This window comes from Staurois parvus, unplaced genomic scaffold (assembly GCF_062004578.1).
Source record: "Staurois parvus isolate SC_StPar_1 unplaced genomic scaffold, SC_StPar_1.0 ptg000139l, whole genome shotgun sequence".
Classification (NCBI taxonomy): Eukaryota; Metazoa; Chordata; class Amphibia; order Anura; family Ranidae; genus Staurois; species Staurois parvus.
Genome location: NW_028317935.1, coordinates 2,021,707 through 2,041,235, shown reverse-complemented (window position 1 = coordinate 2,041,235; position 19,529 = coordinate 2,021,707).

The window sequence follows — 19,529 nt, the reverse complement described above, 5'->3', positions numbered from 1 at the left end:
ATTACTTCATTGCACCATTAATTGCATGTTTCAATGAAAGTGCTGTTAGTGCTTAAATTTCTCTTGCAGTCCCTGATCAATAGAACTAAAAAGGTAAAGCACCAGAAGGAACCGCTTTATTTTCACTGCACTGCAAGAAGCACATACATGGGAGGAGAGAACAGAGTGACAGAGATGAACTCACCACCCTTAGAGGGGTGACCTCTAAGTGATGTTGCAGAGCAGTGTATATCTCAGAACTGGATGGGCAGAAATACTTTGTCAGGTAAAACTGATTATATGTAATTCATAGATGCACTGGATCTTTTGTCTGGAGTTGAGCTTTAAAACTGTTTTTTTAAAAACCCTGTTAATTTTTTTATTTAAAATATTGAAAAAAATATACCTACCTATCTACCTAGAAACACAACACAAGCATATGATTCACAGCTGGTTAATGCATACATTATTCCAAAAAAAAATATTCTGAAATTTAAAATGTATGATTAAATGCATCTCTGAATTTAAAACAACTTGAACGACAAACCACCATTGGCATTTCCTTACAGTTTATGTATAACAATGACACAAGTTGAATATAAACATTGTTTTCTTTTTTTTTGCCCTCGAGGAACTAGAAATCTGCCTTCATTTAAATGGACATAACAAATTTTCTATGACAGAATAAGTGATGGCATTGACAGTAGTGCTAATCATACAAAATTCCTCCTTTGCTTTGGTGACAGCATTTACATGACCTTGTGTTAATTTACACAGAAGGTGTTGCACCTGCAAATAATATTGCCTTCATTATCATCAGCATTAACCTTCAGAAGATATACTGTATATTCACATTTACTGTAATGGATGACTAAAACGAGAAAGCAGAAATCCAGTCCAAACAGACATTTCTACAGTTTTAAATGTCAGGGCTGTTTAGATATTTAAGTCAGTTAACCCCTTCCACCCCTCAAAAAAAAATCTCATGGCATTCTCTAAAGTAATCATGTCTATCACTTTTTTTTTTGTTAATTTAATAAATTTATTTAATATTAACCACTTCAAGTCAGGACACTTTCACCATCTTCTAGTCCAGGCCAATTTTCAGCCTTCAGCACTATCACAATTTGAGTGACAATTGTGTAGTCGAGCAACATCAGGGGCGGACTGACAACTCATGGGGCCCCTGGGCAATAGGGGATCATGGGGCCCCTGTGTCCTTGCCCAAACTTAAAAAAACCTATGAAAAAGGTACCAGGGGCATCTCATGGGGCCCCCTACTGACCCCGGGCCCTCGGGCAGTGCCCGAGTTTCCAAATGGTCAGTCCGCCCCTGAGCAACACTGTTTACATATGAACTTTTTATCATTTTTTGAGAGAGATAGAGCTTTCTCTGGGTTGGTATTTTTTGCTCTAGAAATGGAAAAAAACCCCAAAAATTAGGAAAACAAATCATTTTTGCTTAGGTTTTGTTATAAAATGTTACATAAAAATTATCTTCTTTATAAATTTAAGCCAAAATTTATTTTGTTACATTTTTGGGGTAAACATAACCCAAAAAAGTGTATATTATTTAGTGTGTGAGAAAGTTATAGAGTCTACAAACTATGAAATGTATATCTGAAAATTGATCAGTTGAGACCCTAAAATGCTGAACCCTGGTATGACGTATGGCAGTAATCAGGACACTAGTATGGGGGTGATCAGGATGTTAGCATGATTAGGATGCTGGTATGGCAGTGATCAGGATGCTGTTATGGAGTAATCAGGATGCTGGTATGGGGTGATCAGAATGCTAGTATGGGGTGGGGGGTGATCAGGACACTGGTATGGGGTATGGAGGTGATCAGGATGTTAGCATGAGGTATGGATTAGGATGTTGGTATGGTATAGCGCTCAATTGATATTATAGTGGAAGGCTCCTTATTAGATAAATTATATCAATAAAGTTCAACAGCTGTAGTTTCCTATGAGGTAGTTATCCCACGGGAAATTGTGACTGAAATAGTAGAAGTGCGCACTCACCAGAAGCGCATGAATAATGCGCATGTAGGAATGATAATCCTAGATGATCTGTAGTCAGCAGGTGGTGGGCAGCCTCCCCTCTGATGTGCCTTAGCACAAAAGGCCTTAGGAGGAGCTGCGCAGAGCGTGACGTCATTTTGCCGCCGGTGCCACGAGGAGGCCCAGCGGCCATCTTTTAAAGGGTCGGTGACACATTTTATACCTGGATTACATTTGTGCTCGATTTTAGCATGTTTACTGCCCTGTCATTTCCTTATATTTGAATAAACTTCAGTTTTGAGAAGTACTACACTATCTTGGCACCTGTTCTTGGGCTCCTACAGAACCAAGTCCTATGCCATCCAGCATCCAGAGGAGGGAGCCCTGTATGCAGGCTGAGCACCTATCAACCCTTAAAGGGACCTCTGGACCTAGCAGTATCTCATACCATAACCAGGCTGACTGACCAGACCACAGAAAGATGCCCACCACCTGCTGACTACAGATCATCTAGGATTATCATTCCTACATGCGCATTATTCATGCGCTTCTGGTGAGTGCGCACTTCTACTATTTCAGTCACAATTTCCCGTGGGATAACTACCTCATAGGAAACTACAGCTGTTGAACTTTATTGATATAATTTATCTCATAAGGAGCCTTCCACTATAATATGCATTGAGCGCTGCACTTTAGTTATTTTTACTGTTATTACAAAGGTCACTGTGGGTACCTTAAGTGTTCAGCTGCTGTTTATCTAAGAGTACTCACTATATCCTTTTATTATAGGTTAAAATACCTGTTGAGCATTCCAGTAATTTTCAACTGCTTGTTGGCAGTGCCAAGATCTGCAGGCTCTTCTACCTTCTTCTATTCTCTTTGTTGTTGCTACCGCTTGTGCATATGTCCCAGATGTGTACTGCTGGCTTTGCTCTCTGAACAGCCTGGGTGATGAGTAGGGTTGCCACCTCATCCCTTTAAAACCAAACACATATTGATTACACAGCTTCTGTAGCTGATTAAGGTGGTAATTAAACTCACTTGGTTCCTTATCTGCTACAAATTTGCATACATTATTGTGTAATTAATATCTGTTCGGTTTTAAAGGGAAGAGGTGGCAACCCTAGTGATGAGCAGGACCTGTGCCCTGTGTTGTCACCACTTGAGTAAGTGCTCTAGGTGTCTAAGGATTTTTCAGCTCTCTGAACGACCTGTGCACTGGGCAGGGTTCATCCTTTTGTATTCCCCTGTAATACTTTCCCCTAGATTACTAGAAGCTGACATATCCTAATAACACACAATTTATTTGCAGTGGTAGATTTGGGACTTCAAAATACAGTAGATAGATTAGCAAAAAAAAAAAGAAAAAATCACCCATTGAGGGAAGGTTCTTTTCAAGCATACTCTATTAAAATGACAAAAAAAATTTTACTTTCAGAATTTTTTTGTTTTTGCTAAATAAATTCTTATGATTTCAGTAAATGATCTGCATAGTATTAGCAGGATTATGTTAACATTAATGAAATTAAAGTACTCCCCTTAGAAAAACTTTATAAATGAGCAAGCCCTTGCTATATTGATAACCTGTAGGAAAAGACCTATAAGTGTCTCAAGATATTAATAAATAGCCCATTAATCATATTGCTGCCAGAACAGTTTTTTCCTGTTTATGTATTAAAATGTACTTTTTTGGCCTGAAGATTAGTTAAAATCCCCAACACATAGTATACTTTCTGAAATCAGGGGCTCTGTAGAATAAAATGGTGGCAGTTGCAATTTCTATGTCATATGACATTATCCCTATTTACAGTAAAAAATATACCACAGTTAATTTTAGTGCACACATACAATATACTATAGTATCCGCTTTTTAGTAAGGTATAAAATATGAGGTTGTGTTGAGTAAATAGATACCAAACATGACAAATTATGGTACCCAGAATTGTCTTTGGGCAACATTTTAAAAGCCTTTATAAGTCTTCAGTTTACAGTTAATCATGAATATTGGCTCTAAAATCATTGCACTCACATGCGTCAAAAACCTAATATGTAGAGCAATTGTTGTTTCTTGTTTTGTAGGTGTTGAATCTGGTACGCTCATGATTGTTCATATGTTTGTAAACTTTGTCAATTTGTCAACTCAATAGGCAACTTTATTGCTATTAGATAGGGGGCTGAGAAGTCCCCTGTGCGATAGAAAAATAGAAGTGATATGCTCCCTTTTAATTAGATACCAAGAATAATTCAGACCCCTGATTCTCCTTTGCACTCTATTAAAGATAATAAAGCACAGGTCTTGCCTGATTAGTTTTGTCTCCTGCCACAGCAGCCTGGGAAATAACTTCCTGAAACTGGAAGTGACAAAATGCTTGTTGATACTGGTTTCATTTACAGGAGAGATGATCAGCAAATGAGTTTTTACTGATCTCCCTCTACTCTACCTGCCAACACCTGCCATGACTGTCCTAGGCCCGCTGAGGGGTAGTGGAGTCTGAGGATACATGGCAGGGGAAGGATGGCGTACTTAAGTGAGTGTGAAAGTGATCAGGCAGCTGTAAAATCACTTCCAGCAGAAAGCCAACAGTTGGATGAACAAGTGCAAACACACTCCCAGCTACTATATTAATTCTTCTGCCAACAAAGGCATTATGTCAGTGGCAGCCAAAGAGTTAAAAAGTAAAATAACAAAACCAGCTGTTGCTGCAATATATACATTCAATCCGGAGATTTCTGCTGAAATATTTTTTTTAGTTTCCAATAAATATTCTTAGTCTGATGGCCATCATCATTCACCACAAAGCCAAAGTTGTTTTGGACCAGCCCTAGCCTATGAATGGACAGTGAAGTGAGATTCCTCAGTAATTAACTCTTCCTTCAATTCTCAAGCTCTGCTGTACAGGGAATGTGAGAGGCTGATGCCGGGTCAAATTTACTTACGCTGCTTTCATTTAAAAATATGTATTTAATTGTGTATTTGTGAATAAAGTGCTGCATTAATTTGCATCTTTATATTGATCATAGAGTGAATGGGTCGTGTCACCATCACCAGAGAATAAAAAATGTGATGGCTATGTAAAGTATGTACTAGCGAGTTGGCAAAATTGTTTTGCAATTTGGTGACTTTGCAGAATTTGGTAAATCTCAGGGTTTTTAAAAAAAAATTCTGAATATGTGCAAAGAAAGTGTTCGGTGTGCAGAAGATTTGACAGTTCATTTACTTATTTCTAATCCAAAATATTTAGAGGGCAAATGTTTATCTTTGAATGTTTTTCACTTCCAAAAAAGCAATGCAAAGTCAATGTAAAGGTCAGGTTTCTGTTGAGGGTGTAACATGTTACAATCAGACAGGCCCCTGCTCCGCCCCGCTCCCCACTTTGACAGCTGTAAAAAAATTTTAAAAAGTGTCCATGTGGGCCACTCATTCACTCATTCCTCTGTGAACGAGTGGCCACAGTGAAACACTGGGTTAGGAGACACGTGCAAAGCCGAGAGGTCTGAGAAAGAAGGGACCCCCCTTTGAAATGCGTCAACTTGACCAAGAGATTATCTCCCTTCCTGATGGGATTTGCATGTGTCTCCTAACCCAGTGTTTCGCTGTTCGTTGTTATATGCCTTTTATATTGCTGCTCTTGTGAGTATATTTCTTATCAATAAATGTATTAATTGCCTCTTGAGGTAATGTGCAAGGTTGGTGCGCTCTCTTTTTTGTTCTTTACTACAGTTGTTATCGGGCTTCCCCAGCTTCGTGTTTGAGCCGCACAACCTTTGATCAGTGTTGGATGAACATAATTTTTTCATCATATTATCATATTGTTCGATTGGCCTTTCTCTGATCTGGGTTTCTGAGGTGTTGGATTTGTGTCTAGTACTTATTTGTGCCTAGCAACTTAGAACACTGGACTATCTGGTCTTAAGGTGGTTCTAAAAGCAAACATTTTTTTAACCTTAATTCATTCCATGTCATACAAAGTACGACATGTTTATTATTTTAAAAAAATAGCCTTTAGAATCACTTTAACAAACAGGTTCCACAAAGAGGGCACACCAGGAAACATGGAGTAAGAAGAATTGTTAAGCTTATATCCATGTAAGCAAAGGTGGTGCCAAAAAACACGGAGAAAATAGGAAAAGAGTTGCCTAATGTCAGTGCCAGTTAATAAGAGTTTAGTGTATCACCCTCCTAGTTAGGTGCTAGGAAAGGTAATTTTAGTTTGCACCCTTTGTAATCAATGTGGTTAATCTGTTCTGTTAAATAAATTTAGTTTGGCTCACTGTACCCAATGAAGCTGGGACACAGATCAGACCAAAATAATCAAATCCAGCTACACTGGTTACAGTGAGTAAACTAAATTTACCTACACAGTCACCCAGCTGGAGTCTCCACTCAACAGTGTATACAGTCCACCACCCACTCCGACGGGAGCACCCTGGACCTTGTATTCTCTCATCTCTGCACTCCCCACGACCTCACAAACACCCCCTTTCCTCTCTCCGATCATAACCTCATTACCTTCTCCGTCTCCTCGTCCTCAAACACCTATCCTTCCAAACGTCAAACTATCACCAGCAGAAACCTCCACAACTTGAACCCTGCCCCTTTCCACTCTGCAGCTGACCAACTTTACGACAGTATCCTTCCCCTGTCCTGCCCTGACCTGGCCACTACTGTTTATAGCAACTCGCTATCAGCCGCTCTAGACTCGCTAGCACCCACAACTACACGAAGCATTAGACCCCGACCGCTACAACCCTGGCAGACTGACCATACCAAAAATCTCAAATGACGTAGTAGTGCGCTGGAGCGACTATGGCGCAAAACCAGTTCCCAACAAGCGTTCACCCGATATAAGTCTGCCTTCCTCACCTACACTTCCTCCCTTCACGCTGCCAAGCAAGCCTACTTTGTCACCCACATTAATACCTTCTCCTCTAGTCCTCGCCGGCTCTTCTCTACTTTTAACTCTCTACTCTCTCCGCCCCCACCTCCACCCAGTACCTCACTCACCACCCATGAGATTGCTAACCACTTCAAAAACAAGACGGAATTCTTAGGGACATCGCCACTGCTCAGACTTCCACCCCACCTAGCATCCCTCACACGAAAATCCCCTCAACACTCCTCTCCTTCAACCTCACCACTGCCCAGACTTCCACCCCACCTAGCATTCCTCACACTAAAACTCCCTCAAGACTCCACTCCTTCGACCTTGCTACCACTGAAGAGGTCACTAAGGTCTTCTCTGAAGCCCGCCTCACCACTTGCCCCCTTGACCCTGTCCCCTCACAACTCCTACGATCACCCTCCTCCTCCATCCTATGCTCCCTCACTCACATCTTTAATCTTTTCCTCTCTAGTGGCACATTCCCCTCCCCTCTAAAGCACGCGCACATCACTCCCATACTTAAAAAAACCCTCCCTGGATCCCACTAACCTGAACAACCTTAGACCCATCTCCCTGCTGCCATTTAAATCCAAAGTCCTAGAGCGCTTAGTCTATAATCGCCTGAGTTCCCACCTCACCGACAACAACCTCCTTGATCCCCTACAGTCTGGCTTCTGCCCACTACACTCCACCGAAACTGCCCTACTCAAACTCACCAACGACCTGCTAACCGCCAAAGCTAATGGTCACTATTCAGTCCTCCTACTCCTCGACCTATCTGCGGCTTTCCTCGAAAAACTACACTCTCTTGGCCTCAGAGACTCTGCTCTCTCCTGGCTCTCTTCCTATCTATCACAGCGCTCCTTTAGTGCGCTCCTTTAGTGTTACCAATAATGCTGCCACCTCCTCTTCACTCCCCCTCTCTGTTGGGATCCCTCAAGGTTCTGTCCTCGGACCCCTTCTCTTCTCCATCTACACCTCCTCCCTTGGCCAATCATGGCTTCAACTACCATCTCTATGCTAACAACACGCAAATCTATCTCTCTACCCCTCACCTCACCCCCTCAGTCTCCGCCCGTATCACAAGCCTAGTGAACGACATATCGGATTGGATGTCACTCCACTTCCTCAAACTAAATCTTTCCAAAACTGAGCTCCTAGTTTTCCCCCCAGCCCGCGCCCCCCGACTTCTCCTTCAAGACCAACACCACCACCATCAGTCCCACCCCGCAAGCCAGAGTACTAGGTGTCATCCTTGACTCCAATCTGTCCTTCCAGCCCCAGGTCCAATCGCTGACAAACTCATGTAGACTTCACCTCCGCAACATCTCCAAAATACGTCCATTCCTAACCCCGGAAACCACTAAGCAACTCATTCACTCCCTTATTATATCACGACTTGACTACTGTAACTCCCTCCTCATCGGCTTACCTCACCGCAGGCTATCCCTGCTTCAGTCTATCTTGAAAGCTGCGGCCAGACTCATCCACCTTACTAACCGCTCCGTATCCGCCACACCCCTCTGCCAATCCCTTCACTGGCTTCCAATTGCCCAACGGATAAAATTCAAAATGCTAACATTGATGTACAAAGCTGTTCATAATACTGCCCCAAACTACATCACTGATCTGGTATTCAAATACCACCCAAAACGTACTCTCCGCTCCTCACAAGACCTCCTGCTCTCTAGTTCCCTGGTCTCCTCCTCCCATGCCTGTCTCCAGGACTTCTCCAGGGCTTCCCCCATCCTCTGGAACTCCCTATCCCAATCCATCAGACTATCACCTACTCTCCTCACCTTTAGGCGCACTCTGAAAACCTACCTCTTCAGGGAAGCCTACCCCGCCCTCAGCTAATTACCGATCTCCTCCACTCTTCCTACCACTCCATCCCCCACAGCTATTTACTCCTGTACCACTATCCCCTCCCTCCTAGATTGTAAGCTCCAAGGAGCAGGGCCCTCGAACCCCTCGTGTATTGAATTGTATTGTTACTGTACTGTCTTGTGTACTGTCTCCCATTATAATGTACAGTGCTGAGCAAACTGTTGGCGTTATATAAATCCTGTATAATAATAATAATAATAATACTAGGGTTCCCTTTGGCTGTTGGACGTTAATCATTGTTTGAAATAAATATCATGTATTTTTTAAGAAGAATCATATGCCCTCTTGATAACTGAACTTTTTGCATTTTCCCTTTTGATAGTGGTAGGTGTAGTGCAGTTTCAGTTGTCCTTATTTCAAATCCCTGCTTACTCTGTATTTTTGATTCCTGTATTAGTGAGATCAATTTCCATTCCTGTCTGGTTTTCTTTGGTTCTATCTCCATCTGATATAAATTAATCAATTAATGCTTTTAATTAAGGTGTTACCACACCCTATATTGGGGGTCTGTTATATATACTTGAATTTTATTTTGTTCATACGAGTTTTGAGGAAGGTTTTGGACGAAACGTGTCAGTTTTATGAATCATATCATGTCCTTGTTGTACTGATAAAGATTGTTTATGAAGAAGTGATTGTGTTGCTAGCAATATCTGTACATTTTCTTCAGTGAGCGTTCTAGCCTGAGCACCGGTCCCCCACTCCCATTTTGTCAATATAGCAGTAGAGCTTGGGTGAATTGTTTAGATAGTGCCTATAGCCACGTAAATAAATTCATATATATATATATATATATATATATATATATATATATATATATATATTGTGGCACTGCGGTATCCTGCGACGGTGGAAATCATGATGGAGACCCAGGATTCTCAACCATACAGGTTGAGGGGCTCCAGGCAGTTCTCATAATGCAGAGGAAACTGGTTTATCAGTTTCCTCTTTGGTTTGTAAAGCCTGTGTTTGGACCTGTAGCCTGGAGATTTCTAAGAGATTCGGGAGGGATGACATCTCCAATCCTGGGCCCATATTTTGAGAGCAGCCAGCGCGATGATTGCACAGGTGTGTGCAGGCCTTTTTGTGGAGGCCAGGTCATGATTCTGAGCTCCACCCCAGCAGACATGAGTCAGGTGGGCTCCACTCTGGCAGACAGGAGGTCTCTGCCTTAGAGTCAGGTGGGCTTCACCCTAGTAGAGGTGGAAGCCAGACAAGCTGTGTGCTATTGGCTAGCTGTGTGCGGGAAAGCCATTTTTGGATAGAGTCTGCAGGAGACAGACGGAAATCGGTGTACCAGCCAGAAGGCTGAATATCATTTGCATTTGTTTGATGTGGATACCCCTGTGTGGGAGGATTTATGTGACGGGACATTTTCTTTCAAATAAAATTGGGCAAAAATGTCCTTAAGAAGAAGCAAGTTGCTGTGTGCTTTAAAAAAAGCTCTATCACTCTGAAGCGAGTTCCCACAATATATATATATATATATATATATATATATATATATATATACCATAGTTTTTCAGTGTATAACTGTCACACAAGCCAATCAGTTTACACTTATTGGTATTTTTTGACCAAAAACACAGGGGCAAGGGCAGAATAAATTTTTGCCTAAGTTCATAAAGAAATTTATTTTTTTAATTCTCTTATTGGATATGTTGTATAACAGAAAGTGAGGAAAACATTTTTGGACTTTTTTCATTTATATGATAAAAGGTAAAAACCCAGTGGTGATCAAATACCACCAAAAGAAAGCTTCATTTGTGTGAAAAAAATTATATAAATTTAGTTTGGGTAAAGTGTTGCATGACCGCGCATTTGCCAGTTATAGTAGCACAGTGCTGAATAGCAAAAAAGCCCTTGTCATAAAGGGGGTAAAATCTTCTGGAGCTCAAGTGCATAATACACAACTGGCTGTGTAGAGAAATAATCCACAGGGAGTCCAGCACAGAACTAAGATTTCCCTGGGTAAAGATTTCATTACTCGGTCTCACTCCTCACTCCTCAAACTGTTGCTGGGAAACAGCCACTAAACCAACTACACCTTAATAAACTTAAATAAATAAAAATCAACAAAGGGAAAATATTTTCTTGCAAGAATGACTGCATATGAATTAACCTGGAGTATTTACAAGATAAAGAAGCGAGCTAGAGATTGCACCTCCTGGTGCTTTTACAAGCCTGGTATTTCAGTGTTAGATGTAATGATCCTTTAAATACTCCCAGTGTTTACATTAATATTGGCAGTGGAAGAAAGATTAAGGCTTAATTGTATTCTTGTTGATTATTAAATATATGTTTAAATGTAAGATTGTAGATTAAACAGAGAGTAATTACAATTAATGTTACTATTTCATTCCCCCCCCCCATAATAGTAAAGTTAAAGGTAAAACCGTAATAAAACATAAGTTACAAGGAAAGCCTCAAGCATGTGTCAGAATCGCTATATGATTGCTTTCTGTCTTTGATGTGATGAGTATATAAAAATGTGGTAAAAGGATTGAAAAGAAAGAGGCATGCTGCAATAGAACACAAGGAAAAAAATCTTCAAAGTAACAAAATTACCAAGATCTGTGGGTGCATTTTATATATTTCCTCAGCCTGAATAGGAGCCAAGGGAATTATTTCAAACAAGACAAGATATCAGAATTGTATTTTCTTTAAACAAAGAAAAAAAAGTAGAAAACTGTAGTACAGTGGTTTGATACAAGGGATTTGTATGGCGTATTGTATGTACTGAAAGTGGAAGAAAAGAATATTTATCATTTTACAAAAATGTTACTTACAGGAACTGCATCTGCAGAACAGGAGGTAAATTGGTTAGAGTTAATGCATCTAGACATTTGTTTTTTTTACTCCTATTCTTTTTCTACCTTTCAGCTTTTCAAATCGCCTGCACTTTTATTCTTTTAGTTCTGCAATAGTCACAAATTTGTATTTTACCCTTACTTCCCACCTTTCAATCACTTGCGCTTATGTTCTTTTAGCTCTGCGGTAGGAAATAACACAGTACATTGTACAAAAAGTACAGGAAAAGAAGAGGGAGTCTGAAATTTAACATTGTAGTATACTGTGAATCAAGCAGAGACAAGTCAATATTATGTAGGTATCAAAAGTAGACAGCAGACAATGTCAAAACCACTGTGGTCTTTCCTTTCTCAGTGTACTGGTTAATATTTACTCAAGAACACTGCAAAACAGGCATAGGGAGAAAATAGCCAACTTCCAGAAAAGAACCATTGCAGGTTCAAATGTTGATGGACACAGGGGATCCATGAACTAAAGCAGATCACATGTGGTATTTAGGTATCCTAACACATTTTCCCTAAATATCATATGTGATCCTGTAATTGTCAATTCACTATATCATTTTGTGGTATTTACAGCAAAACGCTCCAAACTCAGTAAATACCGCATAAAACAGTACTAAATGCAATTCACAAGAGTAAATAAATAAATGCATGCAGTAATTAAGAAGTGGTCCAGGCATGTGGTAGTTAAGAAATGTGTTGGATTTTAACCGTTTGTTAAGGAACCGGCAACCACTGGTGTCCTTAACAACTAGTAACTGTCATGGTTGTTAAGGAGCGGGAAGCTGTTGCATCTTTATCAACCGATGACTCATCAACTGTCATTAGGTTTCCCCACTGACAGCTAAATGTAAACAAAAGAAATGCTGACAATTAAAAATTGAAAAAAAAAAGAGAGACTGGGCCCCCCCCCAAATCCGTACCAAACCCCTCAGGTCTGGTTTGGATTAGAAGGGGAACCCTACACCAAAAACTAAAAAACAATGTTGGATTCCTCCCCCCCCCCCAAATCCATACCAGATCCTTGCATGCAGCATTCAATCCAACAGGTCAAGAAAGGGGGGGATGAGTGAGCTTCCCCCCTCCTGAACCATACAAGGCCACATGCCCTCAATTTGGGGGGGGGGGGTGATTTGGGGCAGGGGGCTCCCCTCCAAAGCACCATGTCCACATGATATTGAGGACTGTGGGCCTCTTCCCCAAAACCCTGGGCTGTGGTTGTGGAGCACTGCGGGCAGGGGGCTTATTGGAATCTGAAAGCCCCTTTAATAAGGGGGCCCCCATATCCTGAACTCCCATGTGAATGAGTATGGGGTTCATAGTACCCCTACTCATTCACCACAAAAGTGGTGAAAGTGAGTAAAAACACAGAGCCAATTTTTGATAAGTTCTTTATTAAGATCCCCCCTCTCCCACAAAAAAATGTCCCCTGAAGTAGACCCAATGTCAATCATGATGAGCGGTGGCAACCGACCTACCCCTTTAAAAAAAAGGGATCTTTACCCGACGCTGGCTCCCACAGACCGACAGCTCTGCCACCTCCCGCAGCTTAATAAACCAAGGGGTGGGAACACCAGGTGCCGTCACTGAGTGACTCTGTCTCCTTAGGACATCCTCAACTGGGGCATACCAGCTTTTTGCTGTCTGTTACTGCCAGCATTAAACTACCATAAGCTTTCACTACTAAAATACTGCATCACTCCATAAAATAGGGAATGTGATATTTTAGCAGAGTTCATGTTTACCATCCTGGAAACATCAGAGTAGAGAGTAGAACACAACAGAAAGGTTATCATAAACTTCTTATAAGGGCTTTAAAAATTTATCAAAAGAAAACAAATCACTCAGTGCCGAATTTCAGGTATCCAGAGCTTTTGCAAAGTGTGTAGGAAATATATGAAGACATAAAAAACCCAGTGATCTAATTCTCACAACAGAAGGAGTTGAGATGAGATGTTGTCATTGCTGTCCATCATGATAATAGATTATATTAAAGCTGTGAAATCAGAGCAGGTAATTTACAGATGGCCTTGTGAATAAGGCTTGTACACATCTTATAGATGGTCCTCTCTGATGATGTCCTACCGATAGTTACAGGCTAAGTTCACCTTTGGAGCATGTTACATGTTCCACCCATTTTTAGGGTGGAACATGTAACATGTTTCAGCTTCTGTGTCCTCTTCTGCTAATCTCCCCCCTCCATGACAGCTAGTGGGGGATCTTCTCCCTGCACAAACTGTCACAGTTTAAAAACGGCTTGGCCGTGCGCTTCGCCCACACGGCCACATTATTCTTTCAGAGTCCTGTGAACCATACCTACCATTGGCTGACAGCTCGTAGTTCTCAATGAACTGCAGGGACCCCAGTGAGTGCTTTCATAGTTCATTGATTATTCCTACAATACAGTAACTGCCTGCCCCTACGAGATACAGGCAGACAGCTGTACTGAGGGTCTGCAGGAGCCTAGCATTGTTTCCATGATATGCTGATCAGGGGTGCAATGCTTTAAAGGCTCCAGTGTTAAAAAAATAATAAATGACAATTTTTTTACCTGTAAAATGATGTGCATTTATTTTTAATTTATAAAAAGGTGAAAGCATCCTTTAACATACAAGAACCCATAGATGAAACCCTCAACAAACGAGATGAGAAACATTAAAAGAGAAACATGGCCAGGAGCAAGAAAACAAAAAACAACAATTATAATACCCAGCAAGGACAGGAGAAATCATTCAATAAGCAATCAAAGTAAATTGCCAAAGAAAGGTGAAAAGTTTCAAGTATCTGGGTACTACCTACAGCAAGGACAAAGGAAAAGATCAACAGCAAAAAGACTGCAACATAAGGACTATATTACACTGAATAAAGGTTTTTCTGATGAAGAAAGAAGGAACTAGTTAATCAAATAAAGTTGGCCATAACTTTGTCTGTCATTGACGGGTAACTAAAGGCAAAACTTTTTTTTAGCTTTGGATAGGGTGGAGAGGGATTCGAACACTTGTCAGGTTCTATTGCTGTCTTTGCCCCCATTAGGGGGATTCACCCATTTTATTTGTCCTGTTTATAGTTATCATTGAAAGTGAAAGAAAAAATAAAAAGGAAATCCCAAATTTTGGGTTGACATCAGAACAGTAATAGAGGGGAAATCTTCTAATAGGGACATTTGATCTGGTGACTATGGAATGACCCTTGATTCAGTCACTTTGGAGGGATATTCTCTGACTGCCTCTTTTGGCTATGGGACAGGAAGTGAAGGGAAATCTCCTTCATGGGACACAGATGGCAAAAAACTGACTTGGGTTATAAATGTCCCTTAATTTATCCATAAGTCATGTTTCCCATTGATGCAGTGTGGGATTTGCAGCAATTTCTGTGTGTTTCCCGCACAGCATCACAATGGTACTCTGCTCATGCAAAGTGCTGCGGGTATCTATGTTAAGCTAAAGAGCCCCAAAAATGGTTTGCAAAACGCGGTGTGATTGACTGAATCGGACCTCATGGGTGTCAACTCTCATGTGATCTGCTTCCAATGCAGAAAAAAAGGTGCCTGCACCTTTCATGTGGACATGTTGCAATTTTACAGTGTGATTTCAGCCATATTTCACTCCCTTTTTTTCCATGTGAAATAATGTGTTCCAGTCTGTAGCTGGCACCCTTATTTTCGGCTGAAGATAATTTATTGAATCCTTGCTAAGCAAACCAGCGCTGGTAAATAAAAGGTTTGTTTTCCTCAAGTTCTTGTCCAGAGTTTTACCTGGAATTTGCAAAGTAATCATTACACACCCAGTATGTTCCAGAATAATGCACCAGAAATATAATGTATAACTTTAAAGTGGTTGTAAAAAAAGTTTTTTTACCTTCATGCATTCTATATATGAAGGTTAAAAACCTGTGTGCAGCAGCCTCCCATCCCCTCTAATACTTACCATGATCCAGCGATGTGCACGGGAGCCTTGGCGCTCTGCGGACTCTCTCTCTTCATTGGTTGGGACAACAGTGGGAGTCATTGGCTCCCAATGCTGTCAATAACAGGCAGTGAGCCAGTGAGGAAAGAGAGGGGGCAGGGCCGAGCTGCATCTCTGTGTGTGAATGGACACATGGAGCAATGGCTCGGGAGCAAGCCTGCTTGGGTGCCCCATAACAAGCTGCTTGCTCGGGGGGCACTTGGCAGGAGGGAGGGGCTAGGAGCGCCAGTGGGGGACCCAAAAAGAGGAGGATCAGAGCTGCACTGTGCAAACCCACTGCACTGAACAGGTAAATATGAATTGTTTGTTATTTTTTTTTTTATTAAATGCTTTTAATATCACTGTAAGCATAATAATGTGTCCTTTCCCAAGCCAGGCTTCTAGTATGTCTCTTCACATATTGCTCCTCAATGGGCAATATTCTTCAGATAAAGAAAAGATAAAAGGAAACTGCTAGAAGTGTACACACAAATCCAATTTAGCTGACAGGCAGGCTGCTCCAAGACTCATTATTATTAAAATATGATTAAATTGTGAGTGCAATTTGGAAAATACACTGGAATGTATGTAAAAGCACCAGAACACACATGCCCGGAATTGAGATAAAAGAAAAAAAGAGGGAAAAAGCACCTAAAAAATGTGCGTAAATGGGCATGCAGAAATGCATCCAGAACACAGAAATCGTGGTGCTAACTAGCCCTTATAGTTATATATTTCTGGTGAGTTATTCTGGCAGAAACCAGGTACATTTTTACACAGTGGTGTTATGTTCTGTCAAAGAGAACAAAGGATATACTAGATATACAGCACTTCTTGAAGTGTGTGTTGTTTACAGGGGTGGATTATAAATAAGACAAAAGACATATAAAGCACTGCTCCAGGTCAGTCTGCCCACTGTCTGCTCTCAAAGTCCTTACATAGAGGTGTCAGCCCGACTCGCAATTGTGAAATCTTCAAACATTAAATGAATGGACTCACACTGTTGTAAGGAAACTCTGAAGAACTTTTATTGAACAATAATCCACACATAAAGTGGCTATGAGTAAGCGCTCCTTACCTTCAAATGCATCAACACATCTCCCTGAGATTTGGGGCTATGATGTTTTATTTGTGGATTATTGCTCAATATAGGTTTTTTGGATTTTCCTTACAACAGTGTGTGGCCATCCATTTAATGTTTGACGTTACAATAATTTTTTTTTCTTTTGTTAATTTTTAATTGTTAATTTTATTTCCTATTTACTGTAGATGATTTGTATGGACACTTTTTTAAGATTGTACGTTATTCATGAATCAATTTTATAATTTATTCATGAATCAATTTTATAATACAGATTTACTCTATTTGTGCATTATGTGTAATTTATAGTATTAAAGGGGTTTTGTACACATTTTCACTAAGCTGCATTTAATTTTTTAAAAGAGTAAAAGTAAAAAAGTATACATTTATATGTTTTCTGTTTACTATGAAACCTAAATAGTATGTGCAGTATACTCAATTGATGTGAAGCCTTTATAAACATAGGCTATAAAAAAAAAAAAAAAGGGAAAACTACTTTTGGTTTAAAATTTTTTGTTTATTTTTCAAAAAGAAAGGTCTGCCCACTCACTCAAAGAAATTACTCTCTCAACCTGTCAGCTTGCTTCTCTTAACCATATTTGCTGTCAGTTCACCTGATTGGCTCCAAGTCCTGCTTCTTCCTCTTACAGTCTGAATCCTTCTGTACAAAGGTTAAAAAGAGGCCGATAGGTCAAATGGAGGTACTTACTTAGTACAGCGTGATTTTGTCAGCAGGTCCCGGCCAATGATTCATGGAGTCCAATCACAGACTTGAGCCACGTGTTGACAAAAAACACAGGGCTCTGTACAGAGGGAAAAACCTCTATGTTTCTTCTCATTGACACTTGTTAGGCACACACTTAACCCCTTGATTAAATATAACCAATGAATGAACTGCGCTATGGTTATTCCCATACAAATTAAAATAGTTTTAGAACTGGTGCATCTGTCCAAGTGTATACCACAATGTTACTCGAAAAAAAAATTTTTTTTAAACAGCGCTCAACAGTATACAAACAATATCCAAAGTATCCAAAAATTTGAACAATATCCAAAGTGTCCAAATAAACTTTCAGTCCATGGTTATGTAAACATGATTACTTGAAAGTGCTCAAATAGCATACATTCACAGTCCCCCCGTAGAATGTGTGTGTGTATGTATATATATATATATATATATATATATACACGTCTTCTTAAAGTGCTCCGTGCTCAAACAATACCAATAGTGACTGGTGCTCTTTAAAGAGCTCTTCAATCTGCGACCCCCCTTTTTGGCCACACTCACCAGATTAGATGGGCCCTTTGCTCTCACAACAGGGTCAAACAACGTATGTCTGGTTGTGTTTAATGGTATCACCCTTCTTTCCTTTACTTCAAACCATGCACTCAACATATCCTACCATCTTAAGGAAATGAAAAGGAGAGAGCAGGCCCCATAGTGTAATACTGCTTTTATTATAAGATTAAGTATACTGTTAAAAGCTGTTTAAAAAAAAATGTTTTTTGTTTAACCCCTTGATTACCCGAGAGCACAGTGATAGTGTATAGCAAGGGTCTCCAAACTTTTTAAACAAAGGACCAGTTTACGGTCCTTCAGACTTTGGGGAGGCTAAACTATGGCCAGTGGAAATAAGTAGAAAGTAGAAAATACTCTGGTGTCAATAAGAGTATAAAATGCCCCATTGTTAGTGGGAAAATTAATGTCCCACCATTGGTATCAGTGGGAGGAATGGTGCCCCATCATTGGTATCAGTGGGAGGAATAGTGTCCCATCTCTGGTGTCAGTGCAAGGAACAGTGCCCTATCATTGGTGTCAGTGGGAGGAATAGTGCCCCATTATTGGTGTCAGTGGAAGGAATAGTGCTCCGGTATTGGTGTCAGTGGAAGGAATAGTGCCCCATCATTGTGTCAGTAGGAGGAATAGTGCCCCATATTTGGTATCAGTGGGAAAAAGAGTGTGCCATTATTGGTGTCAGTGGAAAGAATAGTGCCACATCAATGGTATCAGTGGGAGGAATAGTGCTCCGTCATTGGTATCAGTGGGAGAAGTAATGCCAAAGGGCCAGATAAAAGCAAAGAAAGGGCCACATCCGGCCCCCGGGACGCAGTTTGGAGACCACTGGTGTATAGCATTATCACTGATCACTCTATTACTATCACTGGTGATGTCTGTGCATCCTCCATGGATCTGCCTTCCCAGACCATCACTGACCCACCACCAAAGTGGTCATGCTGCATGATGTTACCGGCTGCAGAATGTTCTCCACGGCTTCTCCAGACCCTTTTACATCTGTCACATGTGCTCAGGGTGAACCTGCTCTCATCTGTGAAAAGCACAGGGTGCCAGTGGTGGACCTGTCAATTCTGGTGTTCAATGGCAAATGCCAATTAAGCCCTAGGGTGCTGAGCAGTGAGCAAAGGGTCCACTAGAGGACATCAGGCCCTCAGGCCACCCACATGATGTCTGTTTCTGATTGTTTGGTCAGAGATATTTACACCAGTGGCCTGCTGGAGGTCATTTTGTAGGGCTCTGGCAGTGCTCATCCATCATCCTTCCTTGCACAAAGGAGCAGATACCGGTCCTGTTGATGGGTTAAGGACCTTCTACGGCCTTGTCCAGCTCTCCAAAAGTAACTGCCTGTATCCTGAAATCTCCTCCATGCTCTTCAGCATGACATAGCAAACCTTTTGGCAATGTTACGTATTGATGTGCCATCCTGGAGGAGTTGGACTGTCTGTGCAACCTCTGTAGGGTTCAGGTATCGCCTCATGCTACCAGTAGTGACATTGACCCTAGCCAAATGCAAACTAGTGAAAGACAGTAAGAAAAGATGTAAATATATAAATATATGCAGCGCTAAAACCAATAATGATCTATAAATGTAAGTCAGCTGATAACTAATATCATAAAAAAGTATAAACAGCATAAAAATGCG